At 39.8% G+C, this 25,094-nt stretch overlaps 1 pseudogene; it reads right to left on the reverse strand.

The window, feature by feature from the left end:
* Nucleotides 1-20,535: 20,535 nt before the first annotated feature.
* On the reverse strand, nucleotides 20,536-21,471 carry LOC142449096 (lys-63-specific deubiquitinase BRCC36-like; annotated as a pseudogene).
* Nucleotides 21,472-25,094: the final 3,623 nt, after the last annotated feature.

The raw sequence follows: 25,094 nt of genomic DNA on the forward strand, positions 1-25,094 counted from the left end.
TCTACCTTACAAATCTGGCTAGACCAGAGGCTGAGATGCATCAAACATTGGTACAGACAGCAAGTGGAAACACAGGGAATCCAGGACAGATGACCCCTTCAGGACCAGTGATGAAAGTGGCAATGCCTGGAGGGTGGAGGGAATGTGGGGTGGAAGGGGGGAACTGATTACAAGAATCTACATATAGCCTCCACCCTGGGGGATGGACAGCAGATGAGAGGGTGGGAGAGACATCAGACTGTGTAACATATGAAAAATAATAATAATTTATGAATTATGAAGGGTTCATGATGGAGGGGAGTGTGGGGAGGGAGGAGGGAAAATGAGGAGCCGATATTAAGGGCTCAAGTAGAAGGCAAATGTTTTGAGAATGATGATGGCAACAAATGTACAAATGTGCTTGACACAATGGATGGATGTATGGATTGTGATAAGAATTGTATGAGTCCCCAATAAAATGATTTTTTAAATTCACCTGTGTCTCTGAAGTCATTAGAAGACTGCCTTTTATCTGTTTTTCTCATCTTTGCATTTACAGCACTATTGTCTGGTGTGCAAGCATTTCCTGAATAAATGAATGCATGCATCAAGCCCACTCCTTTCATTCTACGCCTGCATAAATGGATACCAGAGAGGCCATATATATTCCTCCTTCTTTTAGCAAGAACAAATAAGTTGTTCAAATAAATCTACAATCACTGAGTATGTATGTTTCACTACTATAGTATACATATGTATATGTGCATTCATATATAATTAGGTCCCACATATATGGTGCTGACTGTACAGCAGAAGGAAACACTACCAAATCATGTGCCATCCTGACTATTGTGCCACATTTCAGCGCACTGTTTCAGGTATCGTACAAATCGATCTCACTGAAGGTCTTCCTCTTTTCACCAAATCTCTCCATTACCAGGCTTCTCTGGGAACTGGCACATCATGATGACGTGTCCAAAGTACATCGAACAAATCTCATAGCCATACTCTAAGGAGCAGTCTACTCTGGCTGAACTCTCAAGACAAACGTTTTTGCTCTTCCTGCAGTGTGTAGGATATGTAGTGTTCTTCAACACCATAATACAAAGGCATCCATTCTTTTTCAGTCCTATCCCCTATACAGCTTTCCCATGTATTTGTTTTATTTTGTTTTTAAACTGCCTGAGTCAATTCTGACTCATAGTGACCCTGTAAGAAAGCATTGGCCTGATCCTTGAGGTTTTCAATGTTATAAATCTTTATAGAAGCCAACAGCTTCGCTCTCTCCCTCTGCGTGGACCTGGCTCCTGGAGTCATGACTGAGAGCCGGATGAAGAATAAATAAGAGTGGAGGATTGATACCTATGAATGATGGTGTTAGTGAGGAATATTGGAAGCCCCACAGACTGTCAGAAGAACAAGTAAATCTACAAGGATTCTCCTTGGAAGCAAGCATGCTGGCCTTTGGGTCACTTCAGAACTAACCTCTAAGTAAGACCTCTGCAGCACTGGAAAAGGCAGGCAATCCACGGAGGCCTGCAGCAGGAGGTTCTGTTTGGCTGGGCTGTGGCGCTCACAGCATAGAAGAACGTCCGTTCCCCAGGCTCCCTCAAGTCCACTCATGGAAGGACTCAGTTTCTACTTTCCTGGCCAAGCTTTCAGACAAATCTCTGGATGAAAGTCAGGAAGATGGGAAGATTATTGCTGTCAAGTTTAGATTACTGAATGGTTCATACCACCAAAAAAGTGCTGACCAGTGACTGGGAGTGAGAGAGGCAGGCCTCGGCTCCTGCACCATCCACACAGGGGCCTCCAGATGTCGCCCACCCTGGGAGACTGATACACCTTGTGTACCACAACAAAACTGAGATGCCGGTCTCAGGCAGGCCTGGTGAAATCACAGGACAGGACAAGGGACCCCGGGCAGAGGACCTATGACAGGAGGCCATTGTTAATGCTTTTATCGCCACTGGATCCACAAGGTTTTTCACTCACCAGCCTGTGATCATCTTGCATTTGGCATCATTTCACGTGGCTGAGTGAGTCTGAAGAGGAATTTATGGACTAGTATCGGGCATATGGGCTAATATCGGACTTATGAACTTGATCTGGACTGGGCTGGAATGGCTTCTCAATACACAATTGCCCTTTGATATAAAGCTCTCTCTTATACATAAAAAAAAGAAGCCAACAGCTTCATCTTTCTCTTGATAAATGACTGATGGGTTTGAATTTCAGATATTTCAGTTATTAGGTGTGTTAGGCCAGGTTGACTTCAGAAACAAATTCAGTGACATTCATATATATGTAAGAAATAGCTTTATCTCATGAAGTAATTGTATGTGAACATAACATCCCAGCCCAGTCCAACTCAAGTCCATAAATCCCATACTAGTCCATAAGTCTCTCTTCAGACACATGCAGCCACATGCAATGAATCAGAATGCAGTAAGATCACAGGTCAGTAGGTGAAAAGTCTTGTGGATCCAATGGTGGTGGATGCATCTCCAGGGCTCTGGCAGCAACCAGGATCAGTCAGTAGGAAGGTAAAAGCAGAGAAAGAAGGGAGGAGGTTCCCAGGACCCTCTTATGAGAAGGCCACGCCCACAGGAAGACATCACCAGACTATGACCTCATTGACAGGCTAGACTCCACCCCTACACTTTTATATATGTTCAGGTTGACATGAAATTATGAACGACCATAGTAAGAGAATGATTAGTTCATTGAGCCCTCAGGGTTTCTCCACATGCATACAAGGTGATTGACAATACCATAGCCTGTTTGGGTCAACACACCTTATTCTTCAAAGTAACATCTTGGTTCTTTAATACTCCAAAGAACTCTTTTACAGATCTGCCCAACAAAATGCATCATTTGATTTCCTGATTGCACTTTCCCTGAATATGGATTATATAATCAATTAAAATGAAATCCTTGACATCGTCACAATTTTCTCCATTTATTATACTATTGCTTATTGGCACAGTTGTGAAGATTGCTTTTTATGTTCAGATGTAATTCATAGTGAAGACTTTTATTTTCATCAATGTTTAGGGACCTCTTCACTTCCAACTAGCAAGGTTGTGTCATCTGACTATTGCAGAATATTAGTAAGTCTTCCTCCATAACTGGTGCTATGTTCTTCTTCATATAGTGTAGCTTCTCAGATTATATGCTCAACATACAGAATGAATAATTATGGTGAAAGATTGGAACCCAATGAACATCTTTTCTGATTATAAAATACTCAGGATCCCCTTATTGTACTGAACACTCCCTCTTGGCCTATGTGCAGTTTTGGCATGAGCACAGAAATTGTTCATAGCAATGCTGTCCATAATTTGTTATGATCCACATAATCAATTGTCTTTGTATAGCTAAATAAAATACAGATCAACATCTTTCTGCATTTTCTTGCTTTCAGCCAAGATCCATCTGATATCAGTAATGATAGACCTCATTTTGGGTCCTCTTCTGAATCCAGCTTGAATGTGTAGTCATTCCCAGCCAGTGCACTGCTGAAAACATTTTTAAATAACTTCCATAAAAATTTCCATGTAATAATGATACTGATTGATGATTTCCAAATTTTATTAGGTCACCTTTCCGTGGAGTGTGCACAAACATTAATCTCTTCCATTCAAATTTCTTCCATATTCCTTGGCAGAATAGAGTTAGCAGCCTGCAGCACTGCATCCATTTACTGAAACATCTCAATTGATATTCCATCAATTCCTGTAGTCTTCATTTGTTTTGGTTTTGCCAACACATTTAGTGCAACTTAGATATCTTCCTTTAACATAAATGGTTCTTGATTATATGCTACCTCTTTAAATTATTAAATACTGACCACTTTTTGGTTCAGTGACTGTTTATTGCTTCGATCTTCTTTTTATGCTTCCTGTATCATTCAATATGACTCCCATAAACTCCTTCAGTATTACAACTTGAGGCTTGAGGTTTTTTTCTTCAGTTTGTTTAGACTGAGAAGGATCAACTATGCTCTTCCTTTTTGGTTTTCCCACTCCAGGACTGGGCAACAAGAGAAACAAAATACTCTGCTATCAGCTCTATTCCAACCCTTAGTGATAGTATATAGGTGTGTTGGGCCAGGTTGTATTTAGAAATAAATCCAGTGACACTCATGTATGAATAAGAAAGTGTAGGATATCAAGAAGTAATTAAACAAAAAGGCATCCAGCCCAGTAGAACTCAAATCCATAAATCTGATGCTAATCTGTAAGTCCCTCTTCAGACTCATGCAGCCACATTCCCGTGATGTGAACTGGGAAGCAGCAGATCACAGCCCAGTGGGTACAGGGCAATGTGGATCCAAAGTCAACGGAAATATGGCAGGTCATAACAGTTCCCAAGGTCAGCAGCAAAGTCGCGGTGAGATCCCACTGAGGGGGAATGTGAAGTGATTACAGAGAAAGAGTTCCCAGAGTCCCTCTTTCATACAAAAGGCCACACCCCCAGGAGGTGTTAGAAAGCGACCATTTGATTGACAAGTTTGGCTTCACCCCCACTGTGATAGTTACATAATCTGGAGTCAATTTGAGGTTTAAGAGTGAAGGGGTGGAGTCTAGCCTGTTGTGTTAGACAGGGTTCTCTAGAGAGAAAAAAACAGATTGCTAGTAATTATATAGATGATATAGATATAGATATATTTGAAAAGGTATATAACACAAGAAATGAACTGTTAAATTATGTACAGCTAGATAGATATATAATACAAGAAATGAACAGTTAAATTATAAAGCAGTAAAAATGGTTCAGTGCAACTCACTCCTGTAAGAGAGTTGTGAGACACTGGCAGCCCGCCAGCTAGTCCTCTGTAGATAGGGAGCTAGGCTATATCAGCACAGGCAGCAAACAGCAAGGCAGGTCACCAACCGTCAGCCAGGTCACCAACCTTCAGTCGCCAGCTCCAGAGATGTACATTCCAATTGTGTGGTCTTAAAGGGACCTCAACTTACAGCGACACAGTTCACAGGCTAGGCATCCCACAGGTAGTGTAGCCTGTAAATTGAGGCACAGAACAAGCAAGGCAGCCACACACTGGTTCGATGATCAAAGAGCAAGAGACAAGACAGGCAAGGCTCACGGAGCCATTTATCTCTCCGCCCTTCAATTAATCCCACTTGTGTTTATTGGCCGGGCTGGCACAATAAACTATCTCACCTGTCAACCAGGTCATAGCCAATAAGGCTTCTGTGTGGGCATTCCCTTCTCCTAAGGATTCTGGGAACTCATTTTTTCCTCCTTGGAAAAGGAAGCCTCTCGCGGCTCACTTTCTGGGAGACATTGCAGCTGACAAGACAGGTGGAAATAGGCTAGTGCCCTGAGCTGGAGGAACCACATCGAGTCCCCTGCCAGAGCTGAGATGCTAACACCACCACTGGATCCACTATACTTCCCACCCTCTGTGGTGATCATCCTGCATTCAGCATCATTGCATGTGTTACGTGAGTCTGAAGAGGACTTTATAGATTGGTATTGGACATATGGGATAATACTGAACTTATAGACTTGATCTGGCCTGGACTGGGATATTTTCTCTATATTCAGTTGTTCTTTTATATAAAGCTCTTTCTTTTTTTTGGTGGTTTAATTTAATTTTTTTTAATTTTAACAATTTATTAGGGGCTCATACAATTCTTATCACAGTTCATACATATACATACATCAATTGTATAAAGCACATCTGTACAGTCTTTGCCCTAATCATTTTTTCTCCTCTTTTCTTTTTTTACATTTTATTAGGGACTCATACAACTCTTATCACCATCCATACATATACATACATCAATTGTATAAAGCACATCCATACATTCCCTGCCCCAATCATTCTCAAGGCATTTGCTCTCCACTTAAGCGCCTTGCATCAGGTCCTTTTTTTTTTCCCCTCCCTTCCCTTTGCCCCCTCCCTCATGTGCCCTTGGTAATTTATACCTCGTTATTTTGTCATATCTTGCCCTATCCGGAGTCTCCCTTCCCCCCTTCTCTGCTGTCCCTCTCCCAGGGAAGAGGTCACATGTGGATCCTTGTAATCAGTTCCCCCTTTCCAACCCACTCACCCTCCACTCTCCCAGCATCGTCCCTCACACCCTTGGTTCTTATACACATATGCATCTCACTGGATTTGTTTCTCTAGTCCACCCAGACTAACACACCTACTCAGGAGTATCTATTTGACATAATCCCTAACAACTATAATACGCTTTCTGAGGCTATACATTTTAGGGGAGCAGATAGCTTCAATTTTCTCCTGTAGAGTTTCCGGTGAGTTTGAACCACCAGCCTTGTGGTTAGCCTTGTGTTGTGGCCCAACTCTTACTGAACAATAACAACAGAGCTCCTAGATCTTAGTACATATCACTAAGAAACTTTTATTCTCTCTTCCAACAAACATTTGAAATCTTTTCAGGTATTTTACTTCATTATTTTTTCCTTTGGCTTTAGCTATTCTACATTCAACATCAAAAACATGAGACAATCTATTCCTGTAAAGATGTGTAGTCTTAGAAACCCAAAATGGCAGTTCTGCTATCCTGTAAGACTTCCGTGAGTTGGAATAGACTTGATTACATGAGGATCTTCTACACTCAAGAGCAATATTCCAAGTCTCTTCTGACATCCATATTGTTCTTTGATTCTTTCCCCCTGCATTTGTATCCCTCTTGCTTTCTTTGTGCATAATGCTCATGATGTCATCCAACAATTTTTTTTGGTCATCAGTCGTTAGTGTTCACTCCATCTACCCTTTAGATGGTCTCTAGATTCAGTTGGAATATTCCCAGGATTTTATTTCGACTGTGGTGGACTTGTTTTCATTTTCTCCAGCTTCAGCCTGAACTTACATATGAGTACGATGTTTTTTGCACAATAATCCATTTCTGATTTTGTTCTTACAGATTATATTGAGCTTCTCCATCATGTCTTTCCATGGTGTAGTTGATTTGGTTCCTGTATGTTCTATCTGGCAAAGTTTATTTGTAGAGTGGCCATTTGTGTTGGGGAAAAGAAGTATTTCTAATAAATAAGTCTCTGTTCTTGCAAAATTCTATCATGAGATCTCTGGAATTATTTCTATCTCTAAGGACATATTTTCAAACTGCTGGTCCTTCTGCTTTGTTTCCAACTTTTGTATTATAATTATCAAGCCTCCTGAATGCATAATTGATGAACTGCAGACTGAAGAAGTTAAGGAAAATCTTCAGTTTTCTTACCTTCGTCATTAGTGAGTGGCAGACTAGGAAGGAAGATTTGGTGACGTCCTTCTGAAAGGACCTGGCCAATGAAAATCCTATGACTAGATACAGTATCAGAAGATGAGACCCTCTGGCACTCCGAATATGACTGGGTAAGAGGTGCCTCCTCAAAGAGGAGTCAATATTAATAATGAAGATGGAGAAAAGCATTCGGTACGTCCATTTATTGATGGTGTTCAAGTTAATAGGAGAAGAAACAGCTGAATACATCCATTAATAATGGTTATATGGGCTATACTATAAATCTAGAAAAACTGGAAATCAAGAAAAATGAAATAGAATGCATAAAAATCAATATCCTGGGCATGAATGCTTTCCCTATTTTCCCCTAATGACACTACTGGAAGCACAGCTTATTCCAAGTCCTGGTGACTTCATTCCATCTGGAGAAACACTTAATAGGTCCACAATCTTGTCTTTTCCCATCCCATCAATCAGTGTTATGAGACATGGGCAGAATTAACTTACAATTTGATGTACTTGGGAGCTCTGTTAATCTAGGCCCTCTGAGAAACAAATTCAAGATAGGATTATACATATAAGAGGCTTATTGGGGGAAATGCCTGTGAAGATTATAAAGATGGATGCCACAGAAGAGTGGAGAAGAGCCTTCATAACTTGGTTAGAAACCTATGAAGAAGAATTAGGTAAGACAAGTCTCGGACAACAGACTATTGCAAGTAACTTTTGACAAGACCAAAGATAAACTGGAAGCCAAGGTTTATCATTAGGAGAGTCTACAGGAATTGGCCAGCACCAAGATCCCAAACAGTGCTCTATCATTAGCTCTAGGGATCCCACAGGTAGTACCAGCTTCAGAGCTGGATCCAGAGAAATGGAAACGGAGGCCGTCAGTTCACGATGCTCCCTGCTCCAATAGATCTAAGACATTCAATTTCATGGTTACTGCAGAGGAGAACCTGGGCAAGTGTTAGCCAACTCCTGCTTCTCTATGTTCCTTTGGAAGCAACTTAGCCTCAAAGAGAAAGTGCATCCTCAGTCACCCCATCCCCACTCCCACCCCTAGAGGTCAGCCTTCCCTCCCCTCTTCCCAACAGACATGCACCTATGTTCCCCCAAATGTGACATTTACCTCTCTCGTCTCCTGCACTGTCCCTCCCCTCAGTAAGCCCCATCTCTCTGAGAGGGCTGCCTCCCTCTCTGGGGGACCTCAGGTGACATTAGGTGGGAGTGTCTTTAGTGGCATGCAGTGGGAGGGCACTAGGGCATCTAGGGGAATCCCGGTAATCCAGGTTGGGTGCCATGAACACTGGGATTCTGAATCCTGGATCTTCAGGGCACACAGCAGGCTCCAGAGGCAGCATCAATGAGACCCCATATGGGATCTCCACTGGGTAAATAGGACCGTGCCTCAGACACACTTGTAACCTGTGGACGTAAATAGAAAACACACGATGCCCGAGGAAGCAGTAGACAGCTGAACCAAGTGTGGTGTACTGTTGGAAGGCAGACAAGCAAAGCCTTGCTACAACACCCAGTGTGCTATATTATATACATATTGTTCTGGCAATCCTGTGACAGACATTCTGCTGTATTTTGCTTTTGCTTGTTCATATTAGGGTGTATCTCAGATGTGCGTTGCCATTGGGGGTCATGCTCTTGAAATTGTGTTATTTGTTTTTGGATAAATGAAACCAGGGATGTTGAGTCTATAGGGAAAGCAAATCGAACAAGAGTTTCCGAGGAGTGGGGGATATAAGAGAGGTGGGGGGATACAAAGGAGATGATGTCATGGAGTCCAAGGAGGAAAAGTTTGTTTGGAGACTATTGGTATCAATTGCATAATTCTGTTTGACATAATTCTGACTGAACTATGGACTGATGTGGCCTATATATTATCTCCCAAGTAACAGAAAATTAAAAGGAAAACCAAAATAAAACATAGATCAAAGAATGGGTTTGCACTAAATCCTAGCTCCAACTTAAGAAAAATTAGTTCTTACACCATGTCCCTGCTTGATATTCACCCTCAGGAAGGGAACAGAGAAGACACAAGTGCTATTGCACATTGTGGCAAAGAACTTAAATGGTGCCCGGCTATCAGATAGAATAGCATCTGGAGTCTTAAAGGCTTGTCTCCAAACAAGCAGCCATCTAAGTGAGATGTCAACTAAGTCCTCATGGAAGAAGCGCACCTTCATCAGTCATCGAAGGATTGGAACCCATATACTCTGAAGTCAAAGGAGGGATCAGTATCAGAGTCTATATTGTGAGAATCAGTTGTGCAGAAAGAGATGGAGGACAGTGGGATCCCAAGATTCATTTGTGGAACTACATAGGAAATAACCCTCCGGAGAACACCCCCTGTCTAAGATTGAGGGATGGGAGGAGAGTGGTCACTGACAGAGTGCATGGAGAGAGGACTCTAGAAGATCAAAGGCATAAACCTGACCTGAACAGATCCAGTTTTGTCAGCAGATCCCCACTGTGATGCAACCACGATCTGATCTGGTTTCCCAAATTTTCTGTATTTTTTTAATGTATCTTGTGCTGTTTGGTTCTTGCGTATTCATATTAGAGTGTATCTCAGAGGGGTTATGTCAGTGGAGGCCACTCTCATAAAGCTGGGTTATATGCTTTTCCAGCTTTTGGTAGATGAGATCCAGAATTGATGAACCCATAGGGACAGCAAGTAGAGTAAGGGGTTTGAGGCGAGGGGCATACATTGGTGGGGGGTGGGGGGGGCGGGGAGAGCGGGCATAAAAGGGAGAGCAGGCATAAAAGGAAGTCCTTGTAGAAAAAGAAGTCTGAAAGCTGATTGGGGTAAAAATATACAATTCTACTTGGCGTGATTGAAATATGGAATGAAAATGTAAGAATTTAGGAATAGACTATTCAGGCAAGGTATAATTCACCAATACAAGAAGAAATGCAAAATTACAAGGTTTTGAATGTACGGGTTGGAAAGTGCCCGAGGATTTGGAAGTGGGGGAGGACTGCCACCTTCCCCCAACAGCTACGGTTTGCTGAGAAAACTTAATGAATTATGGAATTCAGTACTAAGAAACACATTTTCTGGCTGATATAAATCACATTCTGAAATATTAACTTTAACAAGATTAAAGATAATGTCTGTGTTTCCATCTGCTTTGTTCCTTGGAGTAGAGCGGTAGTGTTTTCTGGCACACTCACTAATTTTTAAATACATAATTTAAAAGTTTCAGAAAACCTAATCTCATATCTTTAATTTAATTTCCCTGAGTTTGTTTTCCACTGCAAAAGTCATATAAGATAAATAATATCACTGGCCTACTACCAAAGATTAAGTTGTGATTTAATTATATGTGTCACAAATCTGGTGACATGATAATGCGCGCCTGAGGTGAAAACCATCAAAATGTTATAGCATCTAACAAAATAAATAAACACAAAAGTATATAGTAGTAAACAGAATAATAAAAATAACAGATCTTCATTTGTTTGGGATATTTCAATATATTAACTAAGATGAGCGTGTTCTTTTTAAACACCTCCAAACTATTAAATAAGTGATAGAATTTTATATTTAGTGCTACTGACTGTGTTCCATCATATTCTGTAAGAATAAATCATCACTTTTTCTTTGATTTTGTCTTCCGCATACAGAACAAAGGTCAAGATCTGAGAACACATCTCTGCGGTTAGCTCGAAGGGCTGATGATGGTGTCTGGTGAAATAGCTGCTGACACCGGTCAGCATGAATGACAGGAAGAAACATTGCACTGATAAAAGAGTAAGACCTTCCTTGTTTCGAGTCATGTTTGATAGCCAGTGGAGCACACACAGAAAATGTTACTTGACAAAGATATATTATTATGTGAAAACTCTTAGAGTTGAAAAGGGGGAAATATATATGTGAGAGAAGCATTTCTATATTAACTAATCAAAGCGTTGCCAGAATAGGCTACCAAAATGTTATTAATAGAGATGTTCAGGGGAAAAAATGATGACGTGTTAATGTGCTGGAGGAAATTCCTCAAGAAAAATCACTGTGGTGAGCCAGCAGCTAGTCAGCTCACTGTGGCATGTGACTCTTGTGAATTGTGCTTGGGACCAGGGATATAACACCCACTTATCCCAGGAAGAAAGCTATGCTGCAGAGGAAGCAGCGGGTGCAGACAGGAGGATATCATTGGGGAGGCCACATGACTTTCACTGGGGCCAAGAGATTCATGAAAGGTGTTCTACCGATGAGCTACTGTATGAAGAGGAGGATGTATTCTATCCTAGGAGACAGTGTGTATTTCGTACATGAGGAGTGTTTTGTATTACCTTACCATGTCATACTCATCAATTGGAGGCTTTCATTCAATAGCTGTGTGCCAGGAATTTTGCCAGCGAAGAAAACACTTGCTCCCAAGGAGCATGCAATCTAGTTGAGAAGACAGGACATAGTTGTGAAAAGACAAATATCCGAGTTCCAGATATGGATATACGTTAAATAAGAAACTTTATATTCCTTAACTTAGACTTGTACCGTCTTGAAATCATAAGGTAGTAGATGGTAGAGCGACAAGATGTTCATGAATAAAGCTAAATGCCAGGTTATGCTTATGCTTTGGCCAGATTTCATATGCAAATGAGAAAATCAAAACTGCAATGGTCAGGTGCACCTTAGTCCTCAAAATGACACCCTTGCCCTTGAACACTTTATAACAAGGGCAATAAACAAGGAAGACTGACAAAGAACTGAAGCCTTTTAATCATGAAGTTGGGGAGGAATACTAAACGCATCATGGACCACCAAGAGAACACGCAGATCTGTCGTGGAAGAACTACAGCCCGAATGTCCTTAGAAGCAAGGATGGTAAGAATTCATTTCACACATCAGCCTCTGTGTGTAGAAGGTCCCTGAGAAAGAGGGATTCTCCCACGATGGGTACAAGTATAGCAACTGTTGTGAGCATGACGTAAGACCTGCCCATGTTTACTTCTTTTGTCCATGTCGTTGCTCTGAGTCAGAAGAAACTTGACAGTACCAAACAACAGGAAATCTCCCAGTTTCACCAAAATATACTAAGGTAAAGTTATTTATTTTCGTATTTATTACCATTTAACTGTAATGATTTTCATCTAACCATAATTAACATCATACAATTCAAGAGTTTGTATCAAGAATGGTTGTGCAATCATGGCCACAATCAACTTTGGAATCGTTTCTTCATTCTGCGTCCATTGATGTTGACTTTCCATTGCCCTCACTGGGCACTGGGGATTCACCAGGGGCTTAATCCAAACAGGGATCCTTAAAATGAATGTCGAGTACTACTGTCATTCAAAGCTTTTTGCAAACCAGGTATTTAGAATGTAGATACTGTTACCGTCCAATCCCTCTTGTGGGTTTGTATTTACAATCCTTGGATCATGCAGGCTGGTTGTTTGCAATTATCTTATCAAGAGCATAACCAAAAACATCCTTGAGGATTAAAGTGTAGTTTCCCAAGAGGAATATAGATAGATAGATAAATAGGTAGATAGATAGATATAGAGATAGATATATGATGGTAAACCAGAAACGAGAGTGGAGAACTTGGATATAAAGAAAAATTTGTCTCTCCCTGGGTTGAAGTATTTTGATGCATTAACAGGTCTGTGATTTAGGGAGTGATTCAGATAATGGGATCTGAACTCTCTTCAATGGAGAAAGACCAAAACTAAACCAAGAGATCAGACTGCACGTGACCATATGGGGTAGGGGTTTGGACAGTGGGTGTTAGGAATTCCCTGGTAAACGCTCTTTTCTTATCTATAACATTCACACCCTGACTAAGAATTGTCAAGATCTCATTTATACACAATTCAGAAAGACCTGGCACATGTGTCAATAAACAACAGGTATAAATAAATAAAAAGGATCTCTCTGTTCCATCTACTACTCTGTCTATCCATATCCTGGCAGTGTATATACTGCGCATCCTGATCATGGACAATTCAGAAAGGCCTGACCAATGTGAAAATAAGGTAGGCACATGGGTTGTTTTCTGTTGACTGACATCTTTGGAATACTTAACCATGGGTCAAGCAACATTCTCTGTGTTTTTATGTGTGCTAACATTTTTATTTCTCATAATAACCCTATGAGGTAGATCATATTATTTGTCTTTTTACAGTGAAGCCAGAGAATTTAGATCATTTACTCAAACTGCACAGTAGGTAAGGACAGAACAAGGATTGAACAGAGGCAGCCCAGCTCCACTGCAATTCACTGTCTATCTTAGAAGAATGAGAAGATTTATCTTGTCAATGTTTTTGATGAGAGAATAGTGGTAGATAAAGTTGGCAAAATGGATTAAAGGATACATGGTGCCTGGCCAGTTATAGCTTTTATATTTTGTTCCTTAAACAGTGCAGAATTAGTGAAAGCTTTGGGGAAATTGAGAAGAGTTTATGTTAATAAGATTTTTCCTTGATCGTAACATACCAAAGGCATAAGAATGAAAGCTATGAGACTATTTTAATAACATTGGTTAATAAACTTAAAACTATTTCATAATTACCTCTACTTTTCTAATTGGTGTGAACATATATGATATATTTAGGAATTGTTTGCAACCAAGACTTAGTGAAGCATATAAACACTTCGTGTCTTTGGGGTCTGGGCATGGCACCCCCATCAGACCAGAAAATACTCCTAAAGGTCAACAAACAGACCTGACCTACTTACGGGCCTTTCTTTTGTTATTGTTGTTGTTTTGCTTTGGTTGGTTTTTTTTTTTTTTTTGCTTTTTTTTGTTGTTTTGTTTTGATTTGTTGTGTTTTTGTGCTTATTACTGTCTCTGCATGTCTATCTAGATATGATAGGCAGGGTAAGAATCCGGAGGAGAAAATAACAGGACCGATGGTTCTGGGGAGACATAGGAATGGGGGAGGTGGGGAAAAGGAAGGGGGTTGTCAACAAACCCAGAGACAAGGGAACAACAAGTGATGGAAAAACGATGGCGAGGAGATCATAGGATGCCTGGTGGGGCTTGCTCAAGGGCAATGTAGCCAAGAGGAATGACTGAAATCCGAATGAAGGCCAAACATGATAGTGAGACCAGAGGAAAGCAAAAGGAAATAGAGGAAAGAACTAGGAGGCAGAGGACATTTATAGAGATCTAAATACAGGTGTATACATATGTAAATATCTTTATATATAATGATAGGGAAACAGATCTATGTACATATATTTATATGTTAAGTATTAAGGTAGCAGATGAACATTGGGCCTCCACTTAAGTACTCCCTCAATGCAAAAACACTTTGTTCTAATAACCCGGCATTCTGTGATGCTTACCTTCCCACTGAAGACAAAGTGGGTGCATAAGAAAATATGATGAAGAAAGCTGATGGTGCCTGGCTATCAAAAGATATATCATCTAGGGTCTTAAAGGCTTGAAGATAAACAAGTGGCCATCTAGCTGATAAGCAACAAAGCCCACATGAAAGAAGCACACCAGACTGTGTGATCATGAGGTGTCAGTGGGATCAGTTATCAGGCATCAAAGACCCAGAACAAAAAAACATATTAATGTAAATGAGAGGGAGTACAGAGTGGAGACCCAATGCCCATCTGCAGACAATTGGACATCCCTTACAAAAGAGTCACAAGGAAGAGACAAGCTAGTCAGGGTGCAGTATAGAACCGACAAGACATACACCTTTCCTCTAGTTCTTTAATGCTTCTTCACCACACCCCACCCTCTCTATTATGACTCCAATTCTATCTTACAAGTCTGGCTAAACCAAAGCATGTACACTGGTGCAGAAAAGTGAAAACAACACAGGAAATCCAGGACAGATAAACCCCTCATGACCAATAATGAAAGTAGCAACACCAGGAAGGTAAGGGGAAGGTGGGGAGCAAGGGGGCACTGATGACAATGATCTATTTATAACCCCCTCCCAGGGGGATGGATGACAGAAAGTGGGTTAAGAGAGATAGCAGTTGGTGTAAGGCATGAAAAAGAAATCCTAAATTATCAAAGGTTCATGTGGGAGGAAGGGGAGAGGAAGGTGAAAATGAGCTGATATCAAGGGCTCAAGTAGAAAGAAAATGTTTTCAAAACAATGATGGCAACATGTGTACAAATGTACTTGACACAATGGGTGGATGGATGAATTGTGATAAGAGCTGTAAGAACCCCCAATAAAATGATTTTTTTTAAAGAGAGAGAGAAAGAGTTTCCAAAATCAAAGGTAAAACCTGAATATGGAAGCCTGATGGTGGGGATTTTGTTGAAGATTATAGGAAACAGAAAGAGTAAGGCTATCAAATGAGATCAGTGTTTAAAGAAAGATCACATCAGTGTTTTTAGTGGAATTTGGCACAGTAGGTAAATGTCAAGTTGAACACATGAAAGAAATGTTTAAATAATCTCAACTATCCTAGGGTAAAGTAACTGGATAGACATTCTGTTTATCAGTAGACATCTCAGCAAGTTGTTGAACTAACTCTATCTGAGATGTCAAGGACACACAGTTATCCCTTGAGTAATGTGCTGCATCTCCTCGAACTCTAGGATTCCTGGCCATCGGATTCCAAATATCTCTAATTCTACACAACTAAACGATTGAAAAGGTTTTTAAATTGGAAAGAGCAACAACTAACAAGACAGTGCACATACAAAAACAAACACATTCAGTAGGAGGGAAGTCAGAACAAACAGTATGCACGGCCACTAGATTGTTGAGCTATGGGTGGATCGATAGGCAGGTAGGATAGCACTCTTTAACTAGATAGATGGATTGTTAGATAATAGACAGATACATGATAGATAGATAGATAGATAGATAGATAGATAGATAGATAGATAGATAGATAGATAGAAGACAAATTAGGAATTATTGTATTTTTTTAAACAAATTTACCAGTTTCCAGAATGTGGAAATCTCAGTCAAGATAAGACCCCAAGAGTCTAAAAGCTACGCCTGAATAATGATTTGCATGGTCCATGTACTGGCAAATGAGAAAGGAAAGGTGATTGAAAGCGTTGGTAATCATTTCTAACACGAGGATTTGGACAATTAGTGTTTGGTCTTGAGTTTAAAATTGGGTACTATTTCATATTATTAAGAATCCAGTGTGTATTGGAGTTTGGGGAGTACATTTTCCTTTTAGATAAAAATAAGCACTTGAAGGGTTCTTTCTCCCAGATGACAAATTAGATAGTAAATCATTCATATTCCTTTTAGAAGCATGAATCTAATGCAATAGGTTTCTGTGTGTGTTTGTGTGTAGACTATAATAATACATGTTACAATGATAAATATTTCAATTACATTCATCTCAAATAGGAAATTAAAGGAGTTTCTTGAAACTTCAAACAAAAGTAAAAATAAAGCAAACAAGATCATTGATACCTTATTTTTTACCAAACACCTATCACTTCCCTGGCTTGAATAATTCCAGTAGGAAATCAGATATATTTTATCTAATACCTACATAACAATTTGAGGGGGAAATTTAATGCTACAGATGAACAACAACTTTTTCAGTAAACAACTTTTTAAGTCATATATTTCGGCATAAGGAAATCTAAAGTTTGTAGGGAATCTCATACTTATATTTTTCAAGTTATATAATCAAGTCATAATGGCCCGAGAATAATTTCTCTTTCCAATTGCCTGAAACCACAGTCATAATAATTTTATTTAGATTGGAAAACACAATCGCAGTATCTTCTCAATTGAGAGACATGCTTCATTTTCCAATACTTTCCTTCTTGCCATTTCTTCTAAAACTCATTACATGCCAATCATTTTATTCAGTCCAAGCAACTTCTGAAAACGCATGATGGGTGGGTGTAATGTAATTGTGGTTTTAATGCTATCCTATACTTTTCTTGGGAATATTTTACATTAACAAGAAGATACTGTAATTTTTTTCTTCCTGAACACAGTGCATGTGCTAAGAAAATTTTTAAATAAAGGAACTACAGCTGCTCTCCAAGTTAATATGACAGCACTGTTAAAATATATTTTGCAAGACCAAAGGCACATAACAAGAAACATAATGACTAAGATCCTATTAGCAAAGGAAATTTGACTTCTCAGACCAGATGTAAGGATCTATAAAATTAGTAATATTAGAGTGTACTGTATCAAATGCACATATATTGAATTTTGAAATACATTTTTAAAAGAAATGCCATTCTTTACAAAATTTAGGATAGTAATTGAACTTTGTAATAAAATGCTTAAAGGTCAAAATATGAGGTTGATTCAAAAAGTACATGGACAAATAAAATTAGAAGCTAATGGAATTTTTCCACATATGTATGAAGACCCATTGTACTTATAATCTTGTACATTCAGGTCATAGAAATATGACATTTTGAATAAAGTAAGAAAAAAACACCTTAGCTATCATTTATTTAAGTCCAGGAATTTACCAGGCACTGTACCTAGGAAGGGTTTCTAAGTGGCTAAATACCGTCTGATATTTGAGCTCACGCAGAGGCACCTTGGGAAAGGCCTCTGTAGCACAGTATTTCTTCGACATGCATGGGATCACCATGATTCAGAGTCAACGCCACAACAATTGGTTTTAGTATTTTTTAATGTCATTTACTCTTTCAACAATTTAAGAAGGTCATTACCATCACCAATATTTTATGGATGAGGAAACCAAAAATAATCAAGGTAGACTAAAAGGAGACCAGTAGTTCACCCAAGATCATATACCTAATTAGTTGCAATGTAAGAATTTTAAACTGGATGTATAAATCCAAAAGCTTTCCTTGTTTGACGCTTGAATTCTTTCACCACCATGCTAGAGTTTTTCCAGGTCGACCATTTTTCCAGATCAATCACATCAGTGTCGGCATTGACAAGGATGTGGGGAAATTTGGGGAGGAGTATACTCAATATAGTGATTTTAGAACATAATTTCAAGTATCCATCAAAATGTTAAATCAGCATACGTTCTTATACATTAACTCAGTTCCATGAAGCCATCACATGCACAAGTATATCATTCCAGTACTGTTTATAACTGCAGCAACAAGAAAATATAGGAACCACCAATCATCGTTAATAGGGGAATATTTCAATATAATACTGTGTGCCAACATCCAAATCATGTGTTGGAAAATAAAAGAATGTAGTACATCCATATGTGTATACATGGAAAGATCTCTAAGATATATTGTAAGAGGAAAAGCAAGATAAAATACTATAAATAAGATGCTCTCATTTTTATAACTGTTAAGATACATGATAAATGATAGATGACAGACCAGCTTGATTGATAGATTTAGAGTGATATTAAACAGTTATTTCTGGAGAAGAATGTTAGGAGTAATTTGAGGGTACATTTACTTTTGTATATATCTATTTTTAATTTTATAGTATTGTTCTTAGTTTTATCATGTAACATTATTTGCATAATAAATTTTAGGAAAATACATTGTAAAATCCTGTTTAAAACTTTTACTAACAACAAGAATAACTAACAAGAAACATTTAGATAAGTCATGTAGCTGTTCCTACCATAGAGTCCTATCTTTATTTTGATCTTGCAACTATGATTTACCTTTATTCCTAGAAAAGTAGCCTGTGCCACAGGTCTAAGGCAAGAAGTGAACATCTTCTTGTACTCTTTACAGGCCTGTTGAAACTTCGGGACTAAATCCAACACTACCATGTCAGACACAGAGCAATGTGATAATTATCATTTTGAGGTAATTTTGCTCTGCTTACCTAATCTTGTCCTCACTGTAACTTGGGTCACTCAGAGAAATTTAACAGTTACCCATGTCATATTATTTTACTGTTCTGTGATAGTGTGAATTGTATTTATTCGTTTAACAAACATTGATTAAGGGTCTACTATGAGCCAAAGGAGTCCCCTGGTGCAACGGGTGAGGCTGGCAATCTTTACAAAAGCAGATAGCCTCGTCTGTCTCCCACAAAGCCGCTGGTGGGTTTGAACTGTCAGCCTTAGCAATACAGCACTTACCTGACAGCGCAGCCAAGTCTCCTCTTGTACTCTAGGAACCCACAGTGGCAATTCACCTTTGATTTAACAAAATAGTTTGCAGTAGGTAAAGACTACAGGAAGTTGCAAAAATAGCACAGAGTGTCATGTGTTCTTCCCCCAGTTTTCTCAATAGGAAGGATCTTACATAATTATAGTACAAGTTCAAAATTAAAAAACCGACAACAGTATAATACAGTTAACTAGACTGCAGACCTTGCTCAGTTTCACCAGATATTACATGCATTTGTTGCTGTGTGTGTACATGTTGTTCAAGGAAATTTTAACGCAGGTATGTATTTGTATAATTAGATCAAGATGCAGAATTGTTCCATCACCGCAAAGAAGTTCTCTTTTATACCTACCAGCCCCACCCATCCTTGCCTGTGGCAACTACTGTCCTAGTAGGGTATCTGGGTTGCTTCCAGCTTGGGGCTCTTACTAAGAAAGGTGCTACAAACATTCATGTACAGGCTTGGGGGAAGATACAGGCTTTCCTTTCTCTGAGGTAACTGTTAAGGTACGTAATTACTGCGTCACATGCTACGTGTATTTTTAACTCTAAGAAATTTCCAACCTGTTTGGTATTATCACTATTGTTTTCCATGAGCAGTTCTGAGAGTTCTGTAGTAATAATATGGCTCTGTGATAATCATCTCTTAGTTCCCTGATGAACTGAACTGATTGTATCCAACATCTCCCTATGTGTTTACTTGCCATTCACATATCCTCATCATTGAACTATCTATTCATGTCTTCTGGCCGTTTCCAGACGTTTTACTATGGAAGTTTGAACAGTCCAGAGTGGTCAGGGACAGATAAGGTTTGTATTACAATTTCCCTCAATTTAAAGCTTGTCTTCTTGTTTCCTTAATTGTCGCAGAGCCAAAGTTTTTACTTTTGACAAAGTGGTTGCTTGCCTTTTGTATTTGATGCTTTTAAGATAAAGATTTCATCACTTGTCCTAGATCCTGAAGATTTCCCCCAATTGATTATTTTCTAAATGTCTTATATCTTACATGTAAGTTATGATTCATTTTTAATTAATATTTATAAAAACATGAGATTTAAGTTGAAGTTCAGTTTTTGAGGAGGGTCTATGGATCCGCACTTATTAAAAAACCTCTGTTTCTCTAGTTCATTGCTTTTACACCTTCGTCAAAATGAGTTAGGTGTGTTTGTGTGGGTCTGTTTCTTGCATCGATGCTCTGCCAACACCATACCATCTTGATGACTGGCACCTGGTGCTGAGTCTTCAAATCAGGTGAGGTGAGTCCTCCGGCTTTAAGCTTCTTCAACATTAATTCAGCATAATTAATTTTACATTTGGATATTCAGTCTTCCCCTGCTTTGTCTCCAGCCATATTCTAGGAAGCACCTAAGCTCTTCTCTTTCTTGTTGCAACTCCTGCAACCACTATTAGGTTTGCTCCGGGCTGGTCTGGAACCACTGCGGGAGAGGCCCGGGGACCGCTGACATCTGACAGCACACGGGCTTGGTAGACACTGAACCATTATGGATCTTGGCCACTGAGTCCAGTTGTGTAAGGCAGTGCAGCCCCCTATGGGCATCCTCTCCCTCCTGGCCTAGGATTTTAGGTAATGCTTCTGCTGACTCAAGGCATACTTTTCCAATGGTGACATGAGGTATGACGTGGATTGGAACTTCAATCCTCTCATACGTTTCCTCTTCCTTCAGGCCTTCAATGGAGATGTGCTGGCTAAAGCTCGGTCTCGTGGACCATGAGGACCTCTGAGTTCTTGGGGTCGGTACTGATTGGAAGCCAATATAGAGCACCAGGCCAGTCTTGAAATTTCTATCTGCCATGAAACGGGAAAAAAAATCAGTCCTACAAAGCTTCGGTCCATCATCTGGTCTATGACTTGTGTGCTACCAAGAAAGCCAAACAGTTATATAAGGCTGGGAATGGTGCCAGCCTATGACTCTCTTGGGAGACCAGTGATTTCAGTCAATTGCTCTGGCCCTGTTGAAACTACAGACAACTGCTATGGAGAAGTTTCAACTTGATCGTTCCTCTTATCAGAAGGTCTCAAGATGATGAATGTGAAGAACCTTCTTTCTTCACAGGGTCCATCTTTTCATGAGCTATTCACCTTTCAGTTCCAGAATGTGCAAATTTTGAGTCACTTCTTGTGGCATCATTGAACTCCTCACTGCATGATAGCCCCATCACGTCCTTCTCTGGGCTCAGAGACAGATGAGGAAAGCGCCTGCCTCCAGCTGCATGGCCTGCATCACCTGTTTCGTCGTCTTGGTCCAGCCTGCTCACATTCGCCCCGTGTGTTAACTTTTACAGCTGATTGAGTGCTGAAGCTGAGAGTAGTAGGAGATATCTGGAGCCTTGGAATCAATATTTTACATATAAATCATATAAGCCTCATTAGTGAGTATAATATCTTCTGCATGTTTTAATGTTTGCTTTTTCAATTCTCTATAAATATCATTGAAAAATATATGATAATGTTGAAATCAAAACTTTGTTCCAGCACTATAAATCTCAGAAACCATATCATCTGATTTACATTACATACAACACAGCACTACATTTTATTTTGTTTTCCAGTGGTTTTCTTGGCAACTGCTGTTTTTTTTAATAAGCGTGAAATGCTAGATTCTGCCACAAGGTGGCTCTTCACAGAGTCTGAGCAGCTGTATCTCGTAAGCAGTTCTAGGAAAACAATTTCCATAGAGGATATGTTATTTGTTAAATAATAACCTAATGTGGATAATATTGAGGAAAAACTAGTTTGGGGGAAGGACTGAAAATTGAAGTACAATATAATAGATACAAATAGATACCATTTTAATGGGTTGTGTTTGAGAGAGAGGGAAGGCGAGAGAAGAGTTTGTGCTGTGATGGATCTACTAGAGCCTTTATTCCCAGACTTGACTGAGCCTTGGGAACACCCGGGATCTGGGAAAACTAAAAACTCCTGGGTTCATTTCCTGAGAAATTCTGATTCATTAGGTTGCAAACAGAGCCCAGGGATCTGTATTTTCACCAGGTTTCCAGGTGATTCCAATGACCAGATTTGCTGGCGTCCAATCATGGTCTTGTTCTTTACGATCTATGTAATCTTAAATAAAATAATTTGTGTATAGATACATCATATATGAAATGTACATAATAATCTAGTTGAAAAGAAGATTAAATAATTCAATACAAGTCAAGATTATAGAACAATACTCAGCATAGTTAAATGCTTGGTAAGTGCTAGTATTAATAAGCACGACAATGGATTAGCCCTGGTGGTATAGTGGGTTATGCTTCCGACTGCATCTTGCAAGGGCAACAGTTCAAACCCAACAAACGCTTCCCAGGCGAAAGATGAGACTTTCTGTTCCTGTGGAGATTTATAGCCTCTGAAACCCACAGGAGCAGTTCTCTCTGTCCTACACGGTCACTATTTCAGAATCAACTTGATGGCACTGAGTACAAGAATGGGCTTGAAAGCACATCCTCAAGGTCTTTGACACTCTTCCCATCACGAAATATACTGTCCTGCCTTTTTCGTTAAACATGAGTTGGCCATAGCAAGGGACTTCTGATAAACAGGACACAGTGCGCTCAAAACTATTTAGAAAAGGTGATACTTTAACGTGGCTCTTTCTCGTAGAATGCTCATCTGTAGAACTGAACCATCATGTTGTGAGGAGCAGGGACACAAGGTTAGGTCAAGCTAAGCTTTAATCAAATATTGTGGACTATAGTTCATAAGAGAAATGCAAAATGTATACTCTGAGAACTACAGAACACCGTTGAAAGAAATTTAAAACATCTAGGTGAATTGAAAGAAATCCATATTCATAAATCAGAAGTCTTAAATGTTGTTAAATTACACTGGTCCACAAACACATTTTGGTACCTGTTTGTTTCTGGGTATACTTGACCTGCTGATCCCAAAATTGGCATCAGTTGCCGTTCAGTAGCTAAGGCGCCCCGGTGGCCAACTAGTGAGGAGTCGGTGTAGCTGGGGTATCGTTCAAACCCTTCTGCCTCTTGCTTAGGATTCACGTACAATCCTATTATTGACTCATTTCCCATTATGTCATTAGCTCGCCACATAGAGATTATTACTAATTGATTTTTGGCACTAATTCTTTATTCTCTCTTCCTAACAAGATGAAGTTTTTACTCAATTTTCCACTAGCGCCACTTCTCCACCCACCCCACCACCACCTCCTGTCCTTCAGCCCATGTGCTTTGAATACAGCTTATTTAAAGCCTCAACTTCAAAAGTGGAGACTTTGGTTGAAGCAATTCAGTAAGCATGTTCAGGTCACAGTCGCTTGTATAGTTTTGACCAAGAAACTTAAATGGTCAAGATGAATTCAAAAATACTATCTTAGAATATTCAAATAGATGTCTATTTTCTTAGGAGAACAAACAAAAATAATAAATAGGTAAACAACAAAGACACATTGACTTGGCTGCTTCTGGAAGACGTCCTACAATCATACACCGTTTAGTCTACCATCTCTGAAAGTGGAACATAATTATTAAGCCACTGGAGTAACCAAATCTGTCCTATTTCTAGAGTCTCAGGTTAATGAGCCAGTAAATGTTCTTATTTTATTGGAGTCATATTTTCTGTTACTTATACTCAAATGCATCCTAACAAATTCTGAACCTGGTATCAAAATCAAAATGGGCTAAGTGAAAGAGGCAGGACATAGAGCAATACCCCAGACTAAGAACCTGACAATCCTACTTCTGAGGTGTAAAATTGTTAGTTAAACTTCCATCTATTGAGACAGGAAAGAAAAGCTTCTCTTCACAAATATTGCCGCTCTAAAAGGGCACACCATCCTCTTCCCAGGCCTCCTCTAATATTAACGGTTGATTGGATAGCTCTGTGAACTGGGAGTTCTCAATAAAAATGGTGGGGGAAATTGCTGACCCCAGTATGCTCAGCTTTGTGCCTTACCTTCTCTTAAAATAACAAAAGCCCTTGCAGAGTAGCATAATTTACATATCTATATGTGTCCAAGAGGGGAATCTTTCAATAAGTTCCTTAAATTCTGCTTTTTCATGAACTGTTTGAGGTCCCTTCATATTTCTGTGACCACGCTTGTCTATTTTTCTGTCTGTACAGGTGCCATTTCAGTGTGACGTGCCTTTGACTTCTCACCAGGATTTATAAGGTAGGAATTCCCTGGACACAGGGAGAAGTTCAGATAGTTTGCAGCCAACAAATGTCCACTACAGAGCTGTTACAGAAGCATCTGCCAAATCAAGGGCCCAAGGGGTAGGGTGCTCTCTCGGGAAAACCCGGCTGTGTGAACAAATGTGAAAGGGCTGGCTAGCTAAAGTCTGTAACACTGCAGGATTTGCGCAAATGGGAACGAAGGGCCCCTCCTGCGGGGCTGCGGGTCCCTTGTTCAGCAGAGGTGGCCTAAGCATCACCGGGAGATCTCCAACGCACGTCAGTGGTGTCAGAGTTTGACTCAAGTGACAGGACGTGTCTAATCTCTGCTGAGAGAAGCTCCTGTAGAGCTTGTCAAGCAGGCAGTGACTCGGCTATCCGCCAAGGCAGTTCCAGCAGCTCACCCAGCTACAGTGACAGGGTGCTGACCTAAGGAATTCACTGGAGTGTGGGAGATACCCCCTCGCTTCCCCCAAAGGCATTTAGGAAAGAGAAAATTTAGGAGACTAGATTTTTTTCAAGAAGAAAGTGGAGGCTTGAAACTAGCAAAATCTAAGTCAAAATGTTAAAATCCACTCTCAGCGACATAGAGAAACCTCTGCCATCGCCTTTCCTGGAATGGAAGCTGTTAGGAGAAAGAAAGGGCGGCCCTTCTGCTCACCTGTTTCCGTGTCCTTCCTGTGGGACAGGTGAGGTAGCTTCCCAGAACAC

The sequence above is a fragment of the Tenrec ecaudatus genome, chromosome 5 (assembly GCF_050624435.1).
Source record: "Tenrec ecaudatus isolate mTenEca1 chromosome 5, mTenEca1.hap1, whole genome shotgun sequence".
Lineage (NCBI taxonomy): Eukaryota > Metazoa > Chordata > Mammalia > Afrosoricida > Tenrecidae > Tenrec > Tenrec ecaudatus.